Below are 20,706 nucleotides of genomic sequence, written 5' to 3' on the forward strand. Positions count from 1 at the left end.
CTATTCAGGTCCTGTGCCCATTTTTCAATTGGATTGTTTGTCTTCCTGATGTTGAGTTGTATAAGTTCTTTATATATTTTGGAAATTAACCCCTTTGTCGGATATATCATTGGCAAATATGCTCTCCTATACAATTGGTTGTCTTAAGCTGTGGTAAATTGGAATACTTCATGGCTGTTAAAAAGAAGGATCTCTTACCCTTTGTGACAGCATGGATGGGCCTGGAGAGTATTGTGCTAAGTGAAATAAGCCAGTCAGAGAAAGACAAGTACCATGTTATCTCACTAATATGTGGAATCTAATACACAAAATAAATTGATGAACACAATGGAACCAGAAGCATGGATACATGGAACAGACTGTCTGGTGCCCAAGGGGAGGGGGTGGGGGTGACTGGATAAAGAAGGTGAAGAGGTTAGCTAAAGAATATACATGCATAGCCCATGGACACAGCCAACAGTTTTGTGAAGGCCAAGGAAGGGGAGAGGAGGTGGAGATGGGCAAGTGGGGTGTGGGGAAGGGGGACACCTGCATTAATGTCAGCATTCCAAAATTGTAATTTAAAAAAAAGCAAAGATGTATTGGCTTCTTATCTCCTGAAATAAACTGTAAATAACAATGTGAAGTTGAAGGCATTTCACAAAATAAAATTTATGACTCATAATGTTTGGTTTATTTATGTTTTCCAGAGAGTTTTCTGTCTTCAAATTTGTAAAATATGTAAAAAGTAAAAAATAAAACATTTATATATCTGTATATTTGTTCTCTTTTTGAGTACATTTAGAAAGTTTGTTTTTGTTCTGGAAGTTTTAGAACCTCTTAAAGCACTATGCTGCTTAATAATTTTATTTTACGTTGTTGGTATTTTTCCTTTATTATGAACTAATTTTTGTTAAAATGTATTATTGATATTAGTGTTTAGTCTGGAAGGAACTTTCTGGGGTAGAAAATATTTTCGGAGAGCATTTTAACATAAAGGAATGGGTTTTAGGTGTCACTGCAGATAATGTTGAATTACTTTGATTTTCTTTTTTAGGCTGAGTCACTCTTTAGGAAAAATCTTTTGATAGGCAGTGACATCTGCTAGAAAAGCGGCAAAATGCTGCTTGCATTTGATACACCAAACGAACCAAGATAACTCTAGATAGAGTACATGAGATACACTCAGAGAAATAGCTGTCAAAATATCTATTTTTTCTCTACCTATTCCCTGCCCCCCACACCTTGATCCTAAACTAAGAAAGGCAAATGATTATTCCACATGCATTTACATTTCTTTGTTCTTCTGTATCACTGGGAATTGAAATCCCATGCTCATTAGATGAAGCCTAGAAAAACAAGTTTTACTTTTCTCTCTCATATATATTCATATTTATAAATTTTAAATATTATGCTTGTTTATGTATTTATATTTTAATGTTTTATGTATTTATATTTATATATGCATATATACATACACCTGTACATGTATGTATATGTTTGTATTTGTATGTACATACATGTGTGTGTGTGCATGTGTGTGTATCTTGATAAAATGTAAAAAGACAGTGCTACAGATAGAAAGTGGTAAGTGCTATTTATTGAACAGACTTAAGTTGCCATGGTGTATGGATCAAAATTTTTCTGTTAATCTTGAGAAAATTCACGATAGAACTTATTTCATGGCTAGGTGGTGAGGTTTCCTTAAAGGAGGGGTTCCTTATCTTTTTTCCCCAGCTTCACTGAGATATAATTGACATATAACATTGTATATGTTTAAGGTGTACAATATTTGATTATTTAATATATGTATATATTGCAAAATGATTAGCACAATAAGGTTAATTACCACACCCATAACTTCACATGGTTACATTTGTGTGTGTACATGTGTGATGAGAACTTTTAAGATTTACCCTTAGGAACTTTCAAATATGTAATACAGTATTGTTAACTGTAATCAACATGCTGTAGAGTATTTCCCCAGAATTTATTCATCCTAAAAGTGGAAATTTGTATACTGGAAGAAACTGTATCCTCCCCAAACCTATCCCTAGTAACCAACAGTCTACTCTTTGTATCTGCGTTTGATGTTTTTAGATTTCACACATTAGTGAGATTATACAGTATTTGTCTTTCTCTGTCTGACTTATTTCTCTTAGCATAATGCCCTCAAGATTAATCCATGTCATCGCAAATGGCAAGATTTCCTTTTTTTCCATGGCTGAAAAAATACATTTTTTTTTTCTCTATCCATTCATCTGGTTACAGATATTTAGATTGCTACCATGTCTTGGCTACAGTGAGTAATGCTGTAATGCTGAAATGAGCATGGGGTATAGATATCTCTTCAAGATAGTGATTTCATTTCCTTCAGATATATACAGTGGCTGTACCAGTTTCCATGTCCACCAACAGTATACAAGGGTTTCCTTTCTTCTCATTTTCTCACCAACACCTTTCTCTTTTATTTTTGATAATGTCATTCTAGTAGTTGTGAGGTGATATCTTATTGTAGTTTTGATTTACATTTTCCTGATGATTAGTGATACCGAGCACCTTTTCATATATCTGTTGGGAAATATTTTCAATATTTTCTTTGGGAAAATGTCTATTCTGGCCCTTTGCCTATTTTTCATCAAATCATGTACTTTTTTGCTCTTGTGTTGTATGGGTTCCTTATATATTTTGGATATTAACTACTTATCGCATATGTGGTTTGCATATATTTTCTCCTGTTCTGTAGGCTGCCTTTTCATTTTGTTGATCTTATTTTGCTGTGCAGAAGCTTCAAGGTCTGATGTAGTCCTACTGGTTGATTTTTTGCTTTTGTATTTGTGCTTTTGGTGTCTAAAAAGTCATCGCCAAGACCAATGCCAAGAAGTTTTTCCCCCCTGTGTTTTCTTCTAGGGACTCCATGGTTCCTTGTCTTACATTGAAGTCTTTAATTTATTTTGAGTTTATTTGGGTGAGTGGTGTAAGATAGGGGCCCAGTTTCATTCTCCCAGATAAATATCTAGTTTTCCTGACACCATTTATTAAAGACAATATCCTTTCCCCATCCATTATTCTTGGCTCGCTTGTCAGATATTATTGACTATAAATGCATGGGTTTATTTTTGGGCTCTCAATTCTATTCCATTGGCCTATGTGTTTACTTTTCTGCCAGTAACATGCTCAGTTGCTTACTGTAGCTTTATAGTATAATTTGAAATCAGGAAATGCGGTTCCTCTGGCTTTGTTCCTCTGTCTCAGGATTGCTTTAGCAATTTGAGGTCTTTTTTGGTTTCATAGAAAATTTAAGATCGTTTTATTATTTCTGTGGGAAAACGCATTGTAATTTTGATAGGGACTGGAATTTGTTACCTCTTTTGAATTTATACTAATTGTAAGACTAGACTTTTTGCATATGCTCTCACTTCATCTTCACAACTGCAGGGTGAGAAATATAAATGTGGATTGAGAAATTATGTAACTTCTTCAAGTGTCAAAAGTGTGGAGTGTCTTCTGTATTCCAGGTATAGTTCAAGTCACTAGGAGTATATCAGTAAAGTAAACTGAAATAAAAATGCATTCCTGTTCTGTGGAGCTTTGGATCGAGTTGCAGGTTATTTAAGATAAAATAAGTGATATTTATAGTATGTTAGATGGTGATAAGTGCAATGGAGAAAATCAAGCAGGAAAGGAGGCCAGTGTGGCCTGAAAAGTGAGGAGGTAACAGCCCAAGTGCCCATCAGTGGATTAGCAGATAAAAAAGCTGTGGGACACTCACACCATGGAATACTATGCAGCTGTTAAAAAGAAGGATCTCTTACCCTTTGGGACAGCATGGAGGGACCTGGAGAGTATTATGCTAAATGAAATAAACCAGGCAGAGAAAGACAAGTACCACATGATCTCACTCATATGTGGAATGTCATAAACAAAATAAACTGATGAACAAAATAGATCCAGAGACATGGAAGCATGGAACAGACTGAGGGATCTCAGAGGGAAGGCAGGGGTGGGGGAGTGGGTGGGGAGAGATTAATCAAAGAACTAATATGCATATATGCATAACCCATGGACACACACAATAGTGCAGTGAAGGCCTGGGGGGGGGCGGGGCAGATGCTGGGTGGAGGGGGTCAATAGGGGGAAAAAGGGGAAACATCTGTAATATTTTTAACAATAAAGATAAATTTAAAAATAAGTAAATAAATAAAATATTTTGGGAATGGGTATTATTTGAGATAAATAATGCTGATTGCCAAAACAGATAAAACCTCAAAACACAGTAAGTTACTACAATCAAGTATTATTTGTCTGATTGTAGATTAGGTGGCTTTCCTCCATCTTCTAGTTACACAATTTGTTACACTTAGTCCCCACATCATCACCCTTGGACAGAACTAGTCACATGACCCCAACATAACTATAGGAAGCTGTGAAATGTATTTGAGCACGTGGAATATTTTATCACAGCAGTTGTCTCTTCCAAAGAAGGCTTCATGAAGAAGATATTCGGGCTAAGGCTAAAATAATTTTTCATCTATATTTTAACACGAAAGCACAGAAAATGAAAATTTTAAGGGCCTTTAGCATCAATCATCAACACTATATGTTTTATCGAACTTCTGCACAAGAGCAACATTTCTAATGATTTCAGATTCATTATGTGACTTGTAATAGAGACAGATACACTTTTTTCTAAAATGTGTCCTCTTGAAATGTTACAGATAACATTTAAATTTTCTAGTGTAGAAATAACATAGCTGAACAGAAAAGTAAGCAAGAAAAGAGAAAAATAGGAAAAATATTAAATTTATTGTCATTTGAAACTGCCACATGTCTCTTGTAATAGTTACTACCAAGGTGACTATGAAGAACTTTTTTCTATGCAAAAGAAACATAGTAGAATATAGTTTGCTGGTGGCATAATTTAAGGAAAGTATGCTGTAACACCCCTAAGAAGTCACCTCAGCATTGAGTGAACTTGTCATCTAAAGGCAGTTAGATGGAATTTTTTGCAGAATTTATCATCTAATTTACTGACTAATTTTTATAGACTTAGCCAATAATAAGACCATTTCTGTTACAGTGCAGAATAATTAAAAACTAGTCATGTTTGATTTACTTGACTCTAATTTTTTAATCAGTACTTTAACTAGAGAACAACCCAAATTAGATTATTTTTATAACAGTGGAAAGAACAGTGAAGTAATCTATCCTTTCTCCCTGCTTCCCCCTGCCCCCAGAGGAATGTAGATTTTAGAGGATATTCAGATAACCATTGGCTGAATGACTCCGAAATTCATTCCAAAGACTGTCAAAATAGATGCCTACATGGTATTGAGAATTTAAAGAGACTGAATTATTTCTGGGTACCTGCTCTCCTACTCATTTCAAAAGCACTGGTGAAATACTATGCTGTGGAATATACACAGTGGAATACTACGCAGCCATAAGAAAGGGTGAAATACTGCCATTTGCAACAACATGGATCGACCTTGAGGATATCATGCTAAGTGAAATAAGTCAGGCAGAAAAACTATGTTTTCACTCATATGTAGGATATAAAACTGAAACTCATGGACACAAACAATGTGGTTATTGCCAGAGGGAAGGGGGTGGGAGAGTGGAGGGTGAAGGGGCCCTAATATATGATGACAGAAGATGATTTGACTTTGGGTGGTGGAAACACTGGGCAATATACAGATCTTGTATCATAGGAATCTATACCTGAACCCTATTTGTCACCTCAATAAATTTAATTTAAAAAAAGAAAGAAAAAATTGGAAACAAACAAAAAAAAAGGAGTGCTGGGGTGGGGGGGGGGCGATGTGTGATAAAATCTAGGGTTTAATGTTTAGTTTTTCATCTAATTCAACAAATACTGATTATTCTGTGGAGGAGTTAGTGGCAAATGTTTTAGGGATGCAGTTATTGAAAACTAACTCTGCAGTGAGGAAGCTTACATCTACAGTGAGAAAGGCCAGAAGTATAGGAGGAATTAAAAGGCAAAGTTCCCTATCTGGAAAGAGTACTAAGAAATGACTGAGTTGAGAAAGGGAAATGCCTTTAGCTCTGTGGAATCAAGAGAAATGTCAAGTATACAGAAACATGGCAAATGATCTTGAAGAACAATTAGAATGTTGCTGGACAGAGGGCAGAAAGGCAGAAATATAGAGAGCTGCTTACTTTAGTCATTGGCAGAGTGGGGTGGGGACCTTCAATGGCTTCCCTAAATGAAGTCCTTGTTGCCTCACTCAAAATGCTTCAGGATCAGACTACCATCTCTTTCACCTTCTCTCTGACCTAATTTTTCACTACAAATAGGCAACCTACACATCAGGCTCCTGCTTTCCTACCAAAAATAACCTGATTTTCCCCCCTACACTTACTAGTTTATCCTCAGTAACAAAGCTGGGCAATCAGGATAGAAAAAGAGATGAAACCAAGAAAGAGTGTAATTTTAGGTCAAGTCCCAGACTCAGCCTGATGTCACAAAGCCCTGGGGAGTGCAATTTACACTTGAGAGTCTGTTTCTTCTCCAAGTAAAGGAACTGGGCTCTGATTCTCTCATTCACTCATTGACTAGGGGCCTCCCATGGAGGTGGGGATGTGAAACTGGCAGGCACTTCTAGCTCTCCTCCTCCAGTGGCCAAAAACAATCCTAAAAATGTTGCAGAAGGGAGCCTTTAGCAGCAATGTGTGTAGAAACTGGGGCCAGGATTTACAGAGCTCTTCACAGGCTCTCTGACCAGGGTATCGACAGCATCCCCTACCTGTCTGACCTATTCCCTAGGTCAGAATTCATTTTAATCTTCATTTTTGTTCCTTTAATGTACTGTTTGTATTTCTCTTGGCATTTAAACATGTGCTGTTTTATATTATTATTCACCTAATAGATGTACTGTTACAATATACTAAATTCCTTGAGCAGGTTTTATTTTCAGTTAAATTACAGTAAACACGCAAGTCTGTATCATGTACCAGGTATTGTGATAGGTGGATAGGTAGGCCAAAAGCAGTAGGGATGGTTGCTTCTCTTGAGACTTTGCAGTATCCAAGTGCATATACTGTTCGAAATGAATTGGGTAGGCAGCACAGAGGAAAGAAAGATCCAGAGGCTTCAGTTTCAGACCTCGTGTCAAATCTTCATTCTATGTCCAGTCATCTGTCAGTGGTCACTTCGGTCATTTCCATATCTTGGCCGTAGTGCATAATACTGCAAGGAACATGGGGATGCATGTATCTTTTCAAATTAGTGTCTTCATTATTCTTTAGATAAATATCCAGAAGTGAAATCGCTGGATCATATGGTAGTTCTAGTCTTAATTTTTGGGGGACCCTCAGTACCGTTTTCCGTGGTGGCTGCAGCAGTTGACATTCCACCAACAATGTACAAGGATTCCCTTTTCTCTACATCCTCTCCAACGTTTGCTATTTCTTGTGTTTTTGAGGACGGACATTCTAACAGGTGTGAAGTAATAAAACATGACATATTGCCATTTGAGACAATGGGGGGGGGGGCCTTGAAGGTATGATCAGTCCGAAAATGACAAAAACTGTGTGATTTCAATCATATGAGGAACACACATACAAAAAAGAAAGAAACAAACAAAATCAAACAAAATCAAACTCATTGATTCAGACAACAGGGGAAAGGGCCAGGAGGAAGGCAAAGTGGGGAGAGGGGGTCGAATGTAGGGCAACGAATGGAAACCAGGCTTTCAGTGGTGAGCGCACTGTAGTGCACACAGATACCAAATTATAATGTGTGTACCTGAAACTTGTACAGTGTTATTAACCAATGTTGCCTCAATAAAAACTTAAAAATTTTTTTAATCTGGATTCTAATACTTTCTAATTGTATGACCATGGACAAGTAATCTAACAGCATATTGGCAAGTTATGTGTTTGAATCTAAGTTTCCTCATTTCTAAAATGGATATTTTAATCCTTTATAACAGTGTCTTTGTAATCTCACTCCCGTGTGGTCCTTAGAAGTTATTCAATTAATATTCTTTCCTTTCCTTTAAATTCCTTTGAATATTGATCACAGGGCTTTAAACAAAATATATTCATGATGCCATTATTAAGCACGAGTGGAGAAACAGAGGAAGAACAGAGCTCTGAGCATGTTCAGTAATGGTTATTAATAAAGTTTAAGTAGACAATGAAATAGAAATATCAATATAAATCTATCCTCCATATAAAATTTTGAGATAAGCTGAAATAATTTAAAATTCCAGAGCAGACTATATGTAATTTGATATATTATGGAGAATTTTCACAGCTCTCTCAGGAAAGCAATCCAAAATCACAATGAAGTGTGATAACTTCCATGAGAAACTGAAGGTAGTCGACCATTTGGGTCCTAGAGGTTCTCCAACATTTTTTTTTCCTGCTGGAAAACAACGTCAGAAGTGGACATGCCACAGGAGAGCCCACATTTTGATGATCACTTGCTGTTGACCATAAACAGGTTAAACATAACACCTTGTGCCAGCTCTTTTCCTCCTACTCTCAACCCTCAAATGTGAGGAGACTCGTGAAAGTCTAGATGAGAGAATGACAAATGGTTGCAGTGAAAAGAAGTAGTAATAAAGGGTGAAACCAAAAAGGAATATCAAGCTGTGGAATTTATATATCAACTGTGTTTGTCTGACTTTTTGTTCTTTCTTGGGAAATATAAATTATATATGTGGACAGAAACTTCTGTGGCATTGAGTCTGTGTCCCTGTCTTCTGGGAACACTGTGAATATGTATTCCCATAGTGATCAAGATAGTCCATCCTACCTTTTGAACACTGTCTTCTGCCAGATAATCCTAATGTAAAGCCAGGATTTGCTTTCTTGTGAGCTTCTTGTACCATGAGGTTTCCAATATCCCCAGTGTAAAGCTAGTGGGGTGCACAGCAATATGTCTACTATTAATTGAGGTCCTAATTGAATCCCAGTGTGTTCAACTCCAGTGAAAAGCATTGTTATGTTTCTTAGGTGGTAGAAATGTTTATTTCCCATTTTTATTGAGGTTTAATTGACAAATAAAAATTATGTGTATTAAAGGTATTCAACATATTTTAATATATGTATATATTGTGGAGTTATTACCACAAACAAGCTAATTAATATATCAATCACCTTACATAGTCTCAGGTTTTTTGTGGTGAGAGCACATAAGATCAACTGTCTTAGCAAATTTCAGGTATACAATAGTATTATATACAGTATTACTAACTATATGTACTATGCTGTACATTGTATCTCCAGTACTTATAGTATTATTGTATTTTGTGTGATATAACTTTGGAGCCAAACCACCCTACAGCCTAAGCCCTTTGGCATGTTCCCTCAGCTCTGAACATTCTACCTGGTCAGACATTCTTGCCTAGAATGTTCACTGGAGTTTTTATGGAAGTCACCATTTGGTTATCTTGGATTATCTGTGGTTCTAAATGCCTGCATCTAATGATGTCAGCCCATTTTATTTTTTCTTCAGTGGACATCTAAAATACTTGGCCTCAGTTCTCAATATGGTTTGAGAAACTTTAGAATAGTCTACAGTCACTAAATCATATTTTATTTCTAAATTTAAAAAAATCCTAGTGAGATTGGAGAATTTCTTTCTTGTATATATCTATAGTCATTTTTCGTGTATATACACAAATATATATAGATAGCTATATACACACATACATATAGATATAGGTATAGATATACACATATACATATGTGTGTGTTTTCAAATGTTTTGTTTTAAGATTAATCATTTTTAATTATGCTTATTCAAATTTTTGCTTCCAGCAAAGTGATTCTCTGAAACATTTTAAATGCAATAACAAATGGAAATTCAGACCATCAAATCTGAGAGGCTTTCCCCAATGGATTTATTTTTGGTAGTTAGCTTTCTAGAATAGTTTTGCTTTTCGAGTCTCTGTTGTGACTGATTATACTTTCAGCCTAAAATAGCAACTCAAAATATTCAGGTTTTTAGGCAGTTCTGAATTTAACATTGTAGACTGTGATACCCATTCATTAGGTACAACTCATGTTGATTTGGGGATTTCAGTTTTTGTTAATTTAGATGCCCATCACTGGTGAAATAGTGCCTGTAAAAAATTGAAGACATGGCTTCTTTGAAAATCTGCAAAGTAATTGTTTACCACTGATAATGAAATCATTAAATTCAGCTATATTTTTTGCATGAAAGGCTGTTGGCAATTTAAATTAAAGCTTGTACTAAGTAGCCTGATACTGTATTAGAAATGAATTAGAGCCTTGGCCAGTAGCTCAGTTGGTTAGAGAATCCTCCCAATACACCAAGGTTGCTATTTCAGTCTCTGGTTAGGGCACATACAAGAATCAACCAATGGATGCATAAATAAGAGGAACAGTAAGTCAGTCTCTCTTTCTCTCTCTCTTTCAAATCAATCAATAAATAAAAAGAAATGAATTAGCCTGGTCTGTGTGGCTTAGTGGTTGAGTGTCGACCTGTAAACCAGGAGGCCGCTGGTTTGATTCCCGGTCAGGGCAGGTGCCTGGGTTGTGGGCTTGATCCCCAGCAGGAGGCATGCAAGAGGCAGCCGATCAATGACTCTCTCTCATCATTGATGATTCTATCTCTCCCTCTCCCTTCCTCTCTCTGAAATCAATAAAAACATATTTTTTAAAAAAGTGAATTAGAACGTGGCCTGAATTTAGAGCAAGAAATTCAATCTTTAGGTATTGCAACCATGTGTACCTGGGTTGACACACCTCATGTTTAAAAAATCTTTTGCTCAGTGCTCTAAATGTTCTCATTGGATAAACAAATCCCTGATTTCTAAGGTAGACACTTTTTGACAGTTCACAAATATACCGTATATATGATTTAATTGACTAAGTGACGCAAAAGTGCTGGAATTATTCAGAACCCTTACCAACTAGGTGAGCCTTTGCTTCTAAGGCGGTCATCTTCAAACTGCAGCATGCATTGGAGTCACCGGCAGGGCTTGTTAACACACACATTGGCTGCCACTCACCTCCAGAGTCTCTGAGTCAGTAGGTGGCACAGGACTTGAGAATTTGCATTTGTAACCAGTCTCCAGATGCTGCTGATGCTGCTGGTCCTGGGACCACACTTTGAGAACCTTTCTTCCAAGATATCTCACTCAGTGTCTCATCCTAGTCCAGTCCTCACCACTCTCACTCGGGTAATTGCAGTAGCCTCCTGACTTGCTTCATTGCTTCTGATTTCACCCCTCTCCAGCCTGATTATCCCCATAGTAGCCAGAGAGTCTTTTTAAAATGTACGTTGAACTATATCTATCTTATTGGCCTCTTGTCAGTCTTAAAACAAAATTCCAATTCTTAACCTTATCTGGCTCCCTGTTCTACCTCATTTCCCACCATTTTCCCCCTGGCTTACTCTCCCCCAAGTTCACTGGCCTCCTTGCCTGTCTGTGCCAAGCATAGGCTGACCTCAGGGCCTTTGCACTGTATTTTTCTCTTGCTGAGGATGATCACCTGTGTCCCCTCACAGATGTTTAGTGTGGCTTCCTCTTTTATTTCATTGAGATCATAATCGAACATAGCACTCTCTCCTTGGTTCTTATGCTTTTATTTGTAATATGACTCCCCACCCCAAAATGCAAGCATCTTGAGAGTATGAAATTGTTTGTTCACCGCTCTAACCACCATGCCAAAACAGTCTCTGGCACTTCGGAGGTATTCAATTAGTATATACTGAATGAATAAATGAACGAATGGATGGAGCAACATCCTTTTCACTGCTTCCTTTCCTCACAATCCAGACAATGAATTCTCTTGTCATATTTTTGTTGCGATCATGCCCTCCAGTACTCTTCTTGGCTTATGCAGAGGTTCCCTCAGTCAATTTTCCCATATGCACCTTACCTCCAACCCTAGTCCTTTAAGTGATATTAAATATTTGGTGATTTAAACAGTGTACACACACAAACACACACAACTGAGGATCTTCGGCTTTTATTTCAGGATCACTTCTAAAATCATGCAGCCCTGTCTCATTGGTGGCCCTCCAACTTGATATTCTGCTCATTAGACTGTTAACTGTGAACTGCTGATATACACAGAACATTAATGGCCAGACTGAGGTTTGGTCTTCTTGTGTGAGAATAATTCAGTTCCAGAGCCAGAAAGACACCCCCCCCCCCCGATAAGTGTTACCCTGCAACAGTTTGATCAGCCCAAAGCCTCTCTTGCATGATTTCCTCTTGATCACTGGTTTGATCAAGGAGTGAATTCTGAACAGCCAAACTATATTAGGGCATGTCCATCGGAAGCTGCTTGGAATTATGTTTTCACAACAAATTCCATAAGGCAGAATCAGGCACATTTGATAACAAGAAGTATAGAATCAAGATTAAAAATTATTTCCTTTTGATTTCCGAGAGCTTTTCATCTCAACCAAATGTTCTGGCATGTGAATTCTTCTTTCTTTGATTTCTAATTTTACATGGTGATTTAATCCACTTTTCTCTATAAATTAATTTTAGTGTCTGATTTTGATGTCTTTCACAACTCAAGCCTCACATTTCCTAGTGGTCATTTCCCCTAAAATACACACGTAGTTCATCAAACTTCAGCCAAAACTGAATTTATCATCTTTTACCATAATAAGCTCATATTCATGCCCCTGTTTCTGGTAAGGGCACAATTTTTCACCCATAAACATAGCATTAGGGAGATATAGAAAAGCATCTAAGTGCAAATGCTATGACATATTAAAGTGTATTTAAGCAGTATATATAATTTATGATATAATATTTAGTAGTTCTTTTAGCATCATTAAAGCCATATAATTTTCATAAATTTCAAAAAGAGAAACTATGACTATTTTGCTATAATTCAAATGATTATGACAGTTCAGTAAAGTCATCTTCATGTAACATTTTTGTTCACGTTGACATGTGCACAACATTTTATTACTGGGGATATAAATATCATAATCTCTTTTTATATTTCCGTTTACATTTCTAGACATCTTGGCTTGTGAATTTTTTGCAGTCATTATAAGTACTTGAAAACTGTATCATATCAATATGTCTTTGATTATTTGTTTCCTGGCAATCTCCCAGTATCTGTATCTCTCCAAGAGCCTAGAAAGCAGTGTATGTTTTGAGATGGGAGATGGAGGTACCTCTTTCCTCCCTCCTTTCTTTCTCACATGGACTTCATCTAGGTCAGAATTTTTGGAAGGTATATGACAAAATTAATCATTACTGTAGTCAGAAGTAATGTTTCGTACTCACTTATGTATCAGGACTATAGATGGTGGCCCATGTCCCTTCATATCTTAATTTCCCTGTGCCTCTGCTTTCAATCTCCAATTCAATTCTCGAGGTCCATAGAATCTGTCTTAATATCACTGTCTTCCTCCTCTCTTATAATAATCAGTGTCATCAACCAGTATTGTGTCCTCAAAATCTTTCAGAGCCTCTTACGTGATCACATACTTTCCTATATTATCTCCCTTTCCTGTTAATTATAGTCAATAGAATTAGAGCTGTCTTTCCAAAGAGTAGATCTAATAGTGTCAACCTTCTGCTCTGTAACCTTCAATGACTCCCTATTGCCTATAGAATGAAATAAAAAAAATTTTCTTTGGTATTTACTGCCTTGACATCAAAATGAGCTTCCGTCTTTATGCCTCTGGACTCTTCCTGACAATTTCTGCCCATTGCCATGCACATATAGCCACTTAGTCATATATTCCCCAGACGTGTTGGTCTTCTTCATTTAAGCCAGGTAGTTCAGTTCTGTAATCCCAGTGTCCAATTTGGAATATTGGATTAGCACGAACTGACTGAAGTGCTAACTATTCAAAATCAAAATGATGCCAAACATATGGAAGGGCCAAAAGCATGGAGCACATAACACCTGTGAATTATATCCAGATCAGTTACCAATCAGATTTTGGGCTCCATTCAAGGTGTTGACTTTGATCTTTCGCCAGTTGTAAATGCTTCATCTAAAACCACTGTGATCTTGGCACGGCTTTTTTCAGTAGATGCCCAGGACAAAAAACAAACAAACAAAAAAAAACACCCCAAAAATAAAACAGGATTCCCCAGGCTAGAACTAAAGCTCATTATAGCCCTGTTAGTCTGTACATGGTGAGAGAAACCCTCAACCTCAGAGGCCTAACCTAATATGATAAATATGAAAATAACTTTCACTCATAAATTCTGGGTTAGAATAAAAGCTAATATGTTCTTTTTCTAAGATTAAGTTATCATTGGCTCCAAATGCACAATTCTTTGGACAGGAGCCATCTTAAGATCTGTCATAAATTATTCAATCATAGAGGCTAAAATAGGAGCTTATCTCTGTAAGGAATACCTATGTTTGGGCATGTTTATCCTAGATTGCTCTCATTGTCTTGGCAAGAGGACTTTGTTATACTAGTGTAGGGCTCTCTCATACATGGTATCCATATTTGAATACTTGCCAAAAGATCTGTACTTAAAATAATTTTGTGCCGTTTAGCTATGTTACATACTGGTGATGGCGCTACCTCTATTTGTGACACCATTTCAGCGCACATAGCTCTGGAACTTAGGGCAGAGATGGCTTGCAGGCCTTTATTTTCCTGCTTCCTCTTACGATCCCAGGGCCTGAATTTTGTATGCTCATATTTAAAGGAAAACAGTGCAGTTACGGAGACACTCTGCATGCAACATGTGCCACCCTGGTGATTGCTGAGGCCAATTTGGCTGACATAGCAGGCCTGGCAGTCAGGTTTCCCTCCCTCACATTTACATGTGAGATTCCTCCTTGGGCCAGCATGCATGCAGCTTCCAACTCTGAATCAGTTGTTTGGAACTTATGGCAGTTAAGTTCCTGGGTCATCTCATAAATGACTGTGTAGCTATAATATAGTTGCTCTCTAGTGCAGACTGTGCTGATTTGGTATCCGCTTGACAGATTATCTGGATGGTGTGGGGAACGAGGGTGGAGGAGGCGCTGGGAGAATACCTTGGGAATTACCAAACCTATTTGGGGAAGTCCCTTCAAATCTGCTAAAAACATCACTCTGGTTTCTTTGTATTTTCACAACTCTTTGTCTTGATCTGCATATAATACACAGCTCTCTCGTATCTCTCAGATGATTTATTTTTAAAACTTTTGTCGATATAGCACAACCCAATTTGATGCAGAGAATAGGAAAGGTGAAGAATTTTTGTTTTAGGTGTTGGGATGATCCTCTGTAGGACAACTGAATACAGTAATTAATTAGTCTGACATGGCTGTTTCTCTTTCCTTCCACTTTTTCCCATGCTTTTCCTTCCTTTAGGATATCTTGGTTCTGATCCTAATTTTGCCAGTTTAGCATCATTACCATGAATAGTCATTGAACTCCTCTATTTTCCATTTTTTATATGTAAAATAAGAAATTTTAAGTAATAAGCACAATGAACAACAATAAATATCAAGTTTTTTCGAGCTCTTGCATGCCAGCTATTGTATCAAGTTTATACATCACTACCCTATGAAATGTGAATTATTAAATAGTTTTTAAAGAATTTAAAAGATTTCTAAACATGAAATTGAAAGTGTTGTTTTTATTTCAATAGGTTTTAGAAAAACAGGGAGGTGGGTCAAGAAATTTTGAGCTATTGAATCTTGACCTGAATTATTCCCATGAATTTTAGAAAATAAGAGGACAGTTGCTATGCTCCTATGATAAATGGACAAATGAGCGCAGGAGAAGAGCATGTAGCAGATACTGGGGATAACCACCAAAGCTACTTGCAGATCTTAGTGCTCTGAATGTAAGAGTTAACATAATGCAACTTTCAACTTCCATCAAACTGTCCTTTAAAATAATGGAAAAGTTAATTTATAAATAGTTTGTGATGCAATACGTCCGTTTGCTAACTAGATTCTCGTCACCTATGTCTGTGCTTTAATGACCATGTCATTTTAGTTTCCCAACATATAAGATTATTTTCTAAATTATAAAACCAAGTCGTTGTATGACGGAGAGATGGGTCTCGTAATAATCTTCTTACGCAACCCCAACCCTATCTGAAAGAATATAACTCCATGACTTCACACATTAATTTAAGACACTAGAAACAGTTTTCAATTTAAGTAGTATATATTTAAAGGTTCATAGCAAAGTTAATCGTGGCAATAACTATCAGTTGAATGCTTCCTGACTAGCAAAGTGTACAAGCACACATACCCACACTCACAAACATAGACATTCCTCTTGACCCACCAGTGTTTAAGTCACAGTCTCCGGTCCGACTTGGCATTCCATCTAAAACGTAAAATCTCCGGTGCCGTGGGCTCCCTGAATCCTTAGCTTTCTCTGACAGCTGTTACCTCTTTGTGACTTTTGGCAGCTGCCTCGGGCACAGCGCTGAGAACAGATCCAATGGGGAAGTGATCGCTGATTTAATATTGGAGCTGCTTTTGAAAGAATACATGTACTTTAGGAAATTTTTAATTAAGGAAACTTGTATTTTTATAACAAGGCAATGCCTATTATGATTAGTATATGCTCCTTGCCTTCATATCTGTTACAGAATGACTATGATAAAATATCTCCTTTTCTCCAGTCTTCCCACAGATATATTTATCTCTTGACAGCTGTGAAAAAACTATTCTCCACAGATACATCATTCCTTAATATTATGCATGTTTCACAGTAGCAAATGTCATGTGCATAGTAAGACAGACACTAATACTTGTCTTAAAATTGATATTAGGAGATGGGTGTCACCTATATGCACTTCTCTTACATTTATAATAAAAATGTTTATCATCTTTGTCTTATGTATGAGACAAAAATTAATTATATAGAGCACTTGTAAGTGCTGAGTACTTGTAGACTTAGTAAAATTTGTAAACCTTGAGTAAAATAGTAATTTTTATTGGGACTTTTCCTTAATTTTAACAGTAGTCAGTCTCATACTTAAGGAATATATATAAAATCATAAAAAAAAAATCAGTGAAATATTTTAGGACATCAATAGAAGACATTATAAAACAGTGGTGATCAAAATAATCTAAGATGTGTTTTTTAAACCTCAGCAGCTTAAAAGTCATATATAAGGTTACAAAGAAGTTAGGACAGCCCATAGCCTGGGTGTGACTTCTATCCTATACAAGCAGTTAAGGCAAGAACAGAAGTTGGCCAGAGGGAACTCCGTGACATATCAGTATAAACCTTCCTCCATGTTTATTTATTTTATTCATTTGTTCATTCATTCTACTTATTTCATTAACGTTTGAGTCCTATAATGGTGACAAACCCCAGGTATATTTTAGTTAATATAATTTATTCTTTCGACACATCCATTTAAAATAACCTGCTCGTGTATTCTGTTCCTGGTACTAGATTAAAAGCTGCATTTATTTTCATAACTGTATGAAGTATTGTATTTCCTCTTTTACAATTTAGGAAATTGACAATAAGTGTGGCAAAATAACTGGCCAGGATCATAAAGCTAAGACTGCTAGAGCCAGAAATTTTTCTTCCACATCAGCGTGTTTTTCCAGCACTGCACAGTGTTCATGAGCTTTAAAGTGTCCCTGGCACCTGTGATTGTGAGAGAAGGTAAAGGAGAGTATGGAAGAGCAAGTCATGAAGGCAAGGTTATGCTGCTTCTTGAAATACCTTTGCATTCACAGCTTTCACTAATAATCGCTTTATTCAATAATTCCCTAAGTTCTGTGGAAATTTCGGAATGAGGTCCCAAAGCAGCAGCCCACTACTCTCAGGACTCTGGGCCTGGGATGGACAGAAAGGAGCCAGGTCAGCCACACAGTGCTGTACCAAATCAAAAGAAGAACTGATCCCTAGTCATAAATCCAGTAGTATGATGGTATTTTTTTCTGTGAGAGAAAAATCAATATAAATACATACCTTGAGAATTCAAAAGCTTTTTAAATCTATTTCTTTTTATTCTTTTTCCAATCCTCTGAATAAACTTGATGTGTTTCTTAAACTGTTCTTCTTGAATATATTTTAACAGTCCACCTCTTCCCACATAGGAGGTTACATCATCAGAATCATTGGTGTCGCAGCCCATAGCTAGTTTCTCACAAGATATTGAGACTATACAGCCCTTTAAATCTCCTACTTCACCCTATTTATAATCCAGTTTCATTAAAAGCGTAAGTAGATTTGACATTTCTGAACATGCAAGAGACATGTCCATGGGTAGAGAGCCAAGGTTTTTGAGCTTATGTTTCTAACTTTATCTCCTTTAATCCTCAAAAAATGTCTATTTAAGCAGGTGTTGTTATAATCTTTATTAACATTTCTTTAAAGATAAGAAGATCACATCTCAGGTAATCAGGTATTCTAATCACTCACCTGTATCTGGGGAATGATTTTCATATAGTAGGTGTAATTTTTTTTTTAAAATCAAAGAGAGTAACCATGTATTTGACAAGTCCTTGTATAATGTTATACATATTCAACATACATGATTCTAATTCAGATTTACCAAGCAGTAACTCCTTTTCTTGTGTGAGGTGAGGGCCCTTTGCAATGTTGAAGGCAGCACGATTCTTTCTTTATCCCCTTTCACTGCTGGCATGGGCATGGGCATGGCAAATGAATGATACTATAAACCAAAGCATTAGTTACATACGTTTCTGTTTGGACATCCAAAGTACGTAGACCCACTGTTTTGAAATCCACCATTCTCTTTATCTTTCACTTCAGATTTAGCCTTATCATAAGTTGGTGTGAATGACTCTTACCGTGTTGTTATGGTCAATTCAAAGTAGATGCTCCTGAGCAGAGGTGAGGAAGCATTTTGACAGAGTCAAGCAAGCAGTTAAGAGAATTTTTATAATGAGGCATAGCTTAGGCAATTGCAGAAGCAAAGGGAAGCTTGGAATACCCATTGTGTATCTTTAAGTCTCTACCTGCATAAAGATTCTCCTTGACTTACGATGAGGTTACATTCTATAAATCCATCCTAAGCTGAAAATATCATAAGTCAAAAATGCGTTTAATACCCCTAACCTACCAAACACCATAGCTTAGTCTAGCCTACCTTAAATGTGCTCAGAACACTTACATTAGCCTACAGTTGGACAAAATCATCTAACACAAAGCCTATTTTATAATAAAGTGTTGAATAAAGTGTTGTAATTTATTATGCCTATTGCTTTTGCACCATCATAAAGTCGAAAAATTGTAAGTCAGATTATCCTAAGTCAGGGACCGTGTCTGTATAGCAAAATTTGCTAAAGCAACAAATTCAGATATGCTAAAAATTATTTCTGTCATATAATAATCTTTCTCAAGGTCCTTTCCTTCCACCTGACAGCAAATTTCATCTAGTTACTTCCATGTGAATTGCAGTAATTCTTTTTTTTTGGGGGGGGGGGTTGGTTGGTTGGTTGCTTTTATTTCCCCTCAGGCAATTCAGGTTTCTACTCAACCATTTTAGTGATTTCTGCCATCTCCCCAGAGTTGGCCATGGGTTATGGAGTGGGGGTGTGCGGGGTGGGGTGCTTGGTATAGTAAAAGAGATGGGGAGTGCTAGGGATCTTACTATAATAACACTTTGTTGATGGGAAAAAATTATCTCCACCTTTTAGATATTTCTGCACCCATCTTAGATGGCACAAGAAATTTAGGGATGGTCTCTGTGGCCACAGATGCTCTCAAGCACCCTTTCCTTGTATGCGCCCCAACATCATTATACTCCACAAATATCATGCCACACAGGGATAAAACAATTCACCGTAAACCTGCTTCTTCCTTGGCCTCCACCCAGAGAATGAATCACAATCCTCTGTTCTTGGATCATCCCAAACCTCTCTGAGATTTTCATCTTTCTAGGTTGAAATGACACCAGGCCCCCCCGCTCAGGAACACTATGTTCGAACTCCCACAGCCTCGATCTAATGTGGGAATCTTCTTTTATCTCTTTCAAATCTCTCATTCAGTATACACATTTTCTGCCCTGTTTCAGTGAGGCTGAGCCTGTATAGCAAAATACCTGGCTCTTGAAAAGAAAATGACCTGGTTCACAAGATTTTCTCTGCTCTGTGTTTCAAAATACTTTTGTAACTCAGAGGCCAAGTTTGATTTGATGAGTGACACCAGTTCAGTGTGTCAAGGAGGTATATGAATAGAGCAAAGAAATCAGGAAAAAACAATTGGCTGTTTGCAAAATGTATTCTATCCCATCTGTGTGGGATATACACTATTAGGTTCATAGCAAAATTTGTTTCGCTGCAAACAGAGATTACTTCTTTATAACTACAAACATAAGTTTATTTCATGAAAACAATATTCCTATGAGATAACAGTAAAATAATTATATTATCTTCTAAAGTCAAAATGATGTTATTTAAGTGTACTTATATATTTATTGGTTCTACTAATGTGACAAAAATTGATTTTGATTGGAAAGCCCATTTTCTTTCAATTCAGTACCTATTTGTTTTAACTTCAGAGCAAAGTAATGAAAGATAAATCAATATAATGGTGATTAAAACAAATCTGTATGTGAATATGTATGAAAACCCTTTCAGGGGTACTGCCCAAGTTATTTCCTGCTCAGCCTCTTCTGAAGACAAGCTGTATCTGGCCCTTGAATACTTATTTGGCGTCTTGAACTGTAAGGAAGCAGGATGAAAGATGCCCTCCTGGATTTCTTAGCCTCCCCAGGATAACTGGAGAGGTTGGCTATCACAGAGTGATCTTGTACCGTCTCTTTGTCATCTCCTGGATGCCTG

Source organism: Miniopterus natalensis, chromosome X (assembly GCF_054644295.1).
Source record: "Miniopterus natalensis isolate mMinNat1 chromosome X, mMinNat1.hap1, whole genome shotgun sequence".
Lineage (NCBI taxonomy): Eukaryota > Metazoa > Chordata > Mammalia > Chiroptera > Miniopteridae > Miniopterus > Miniopterus natalensis.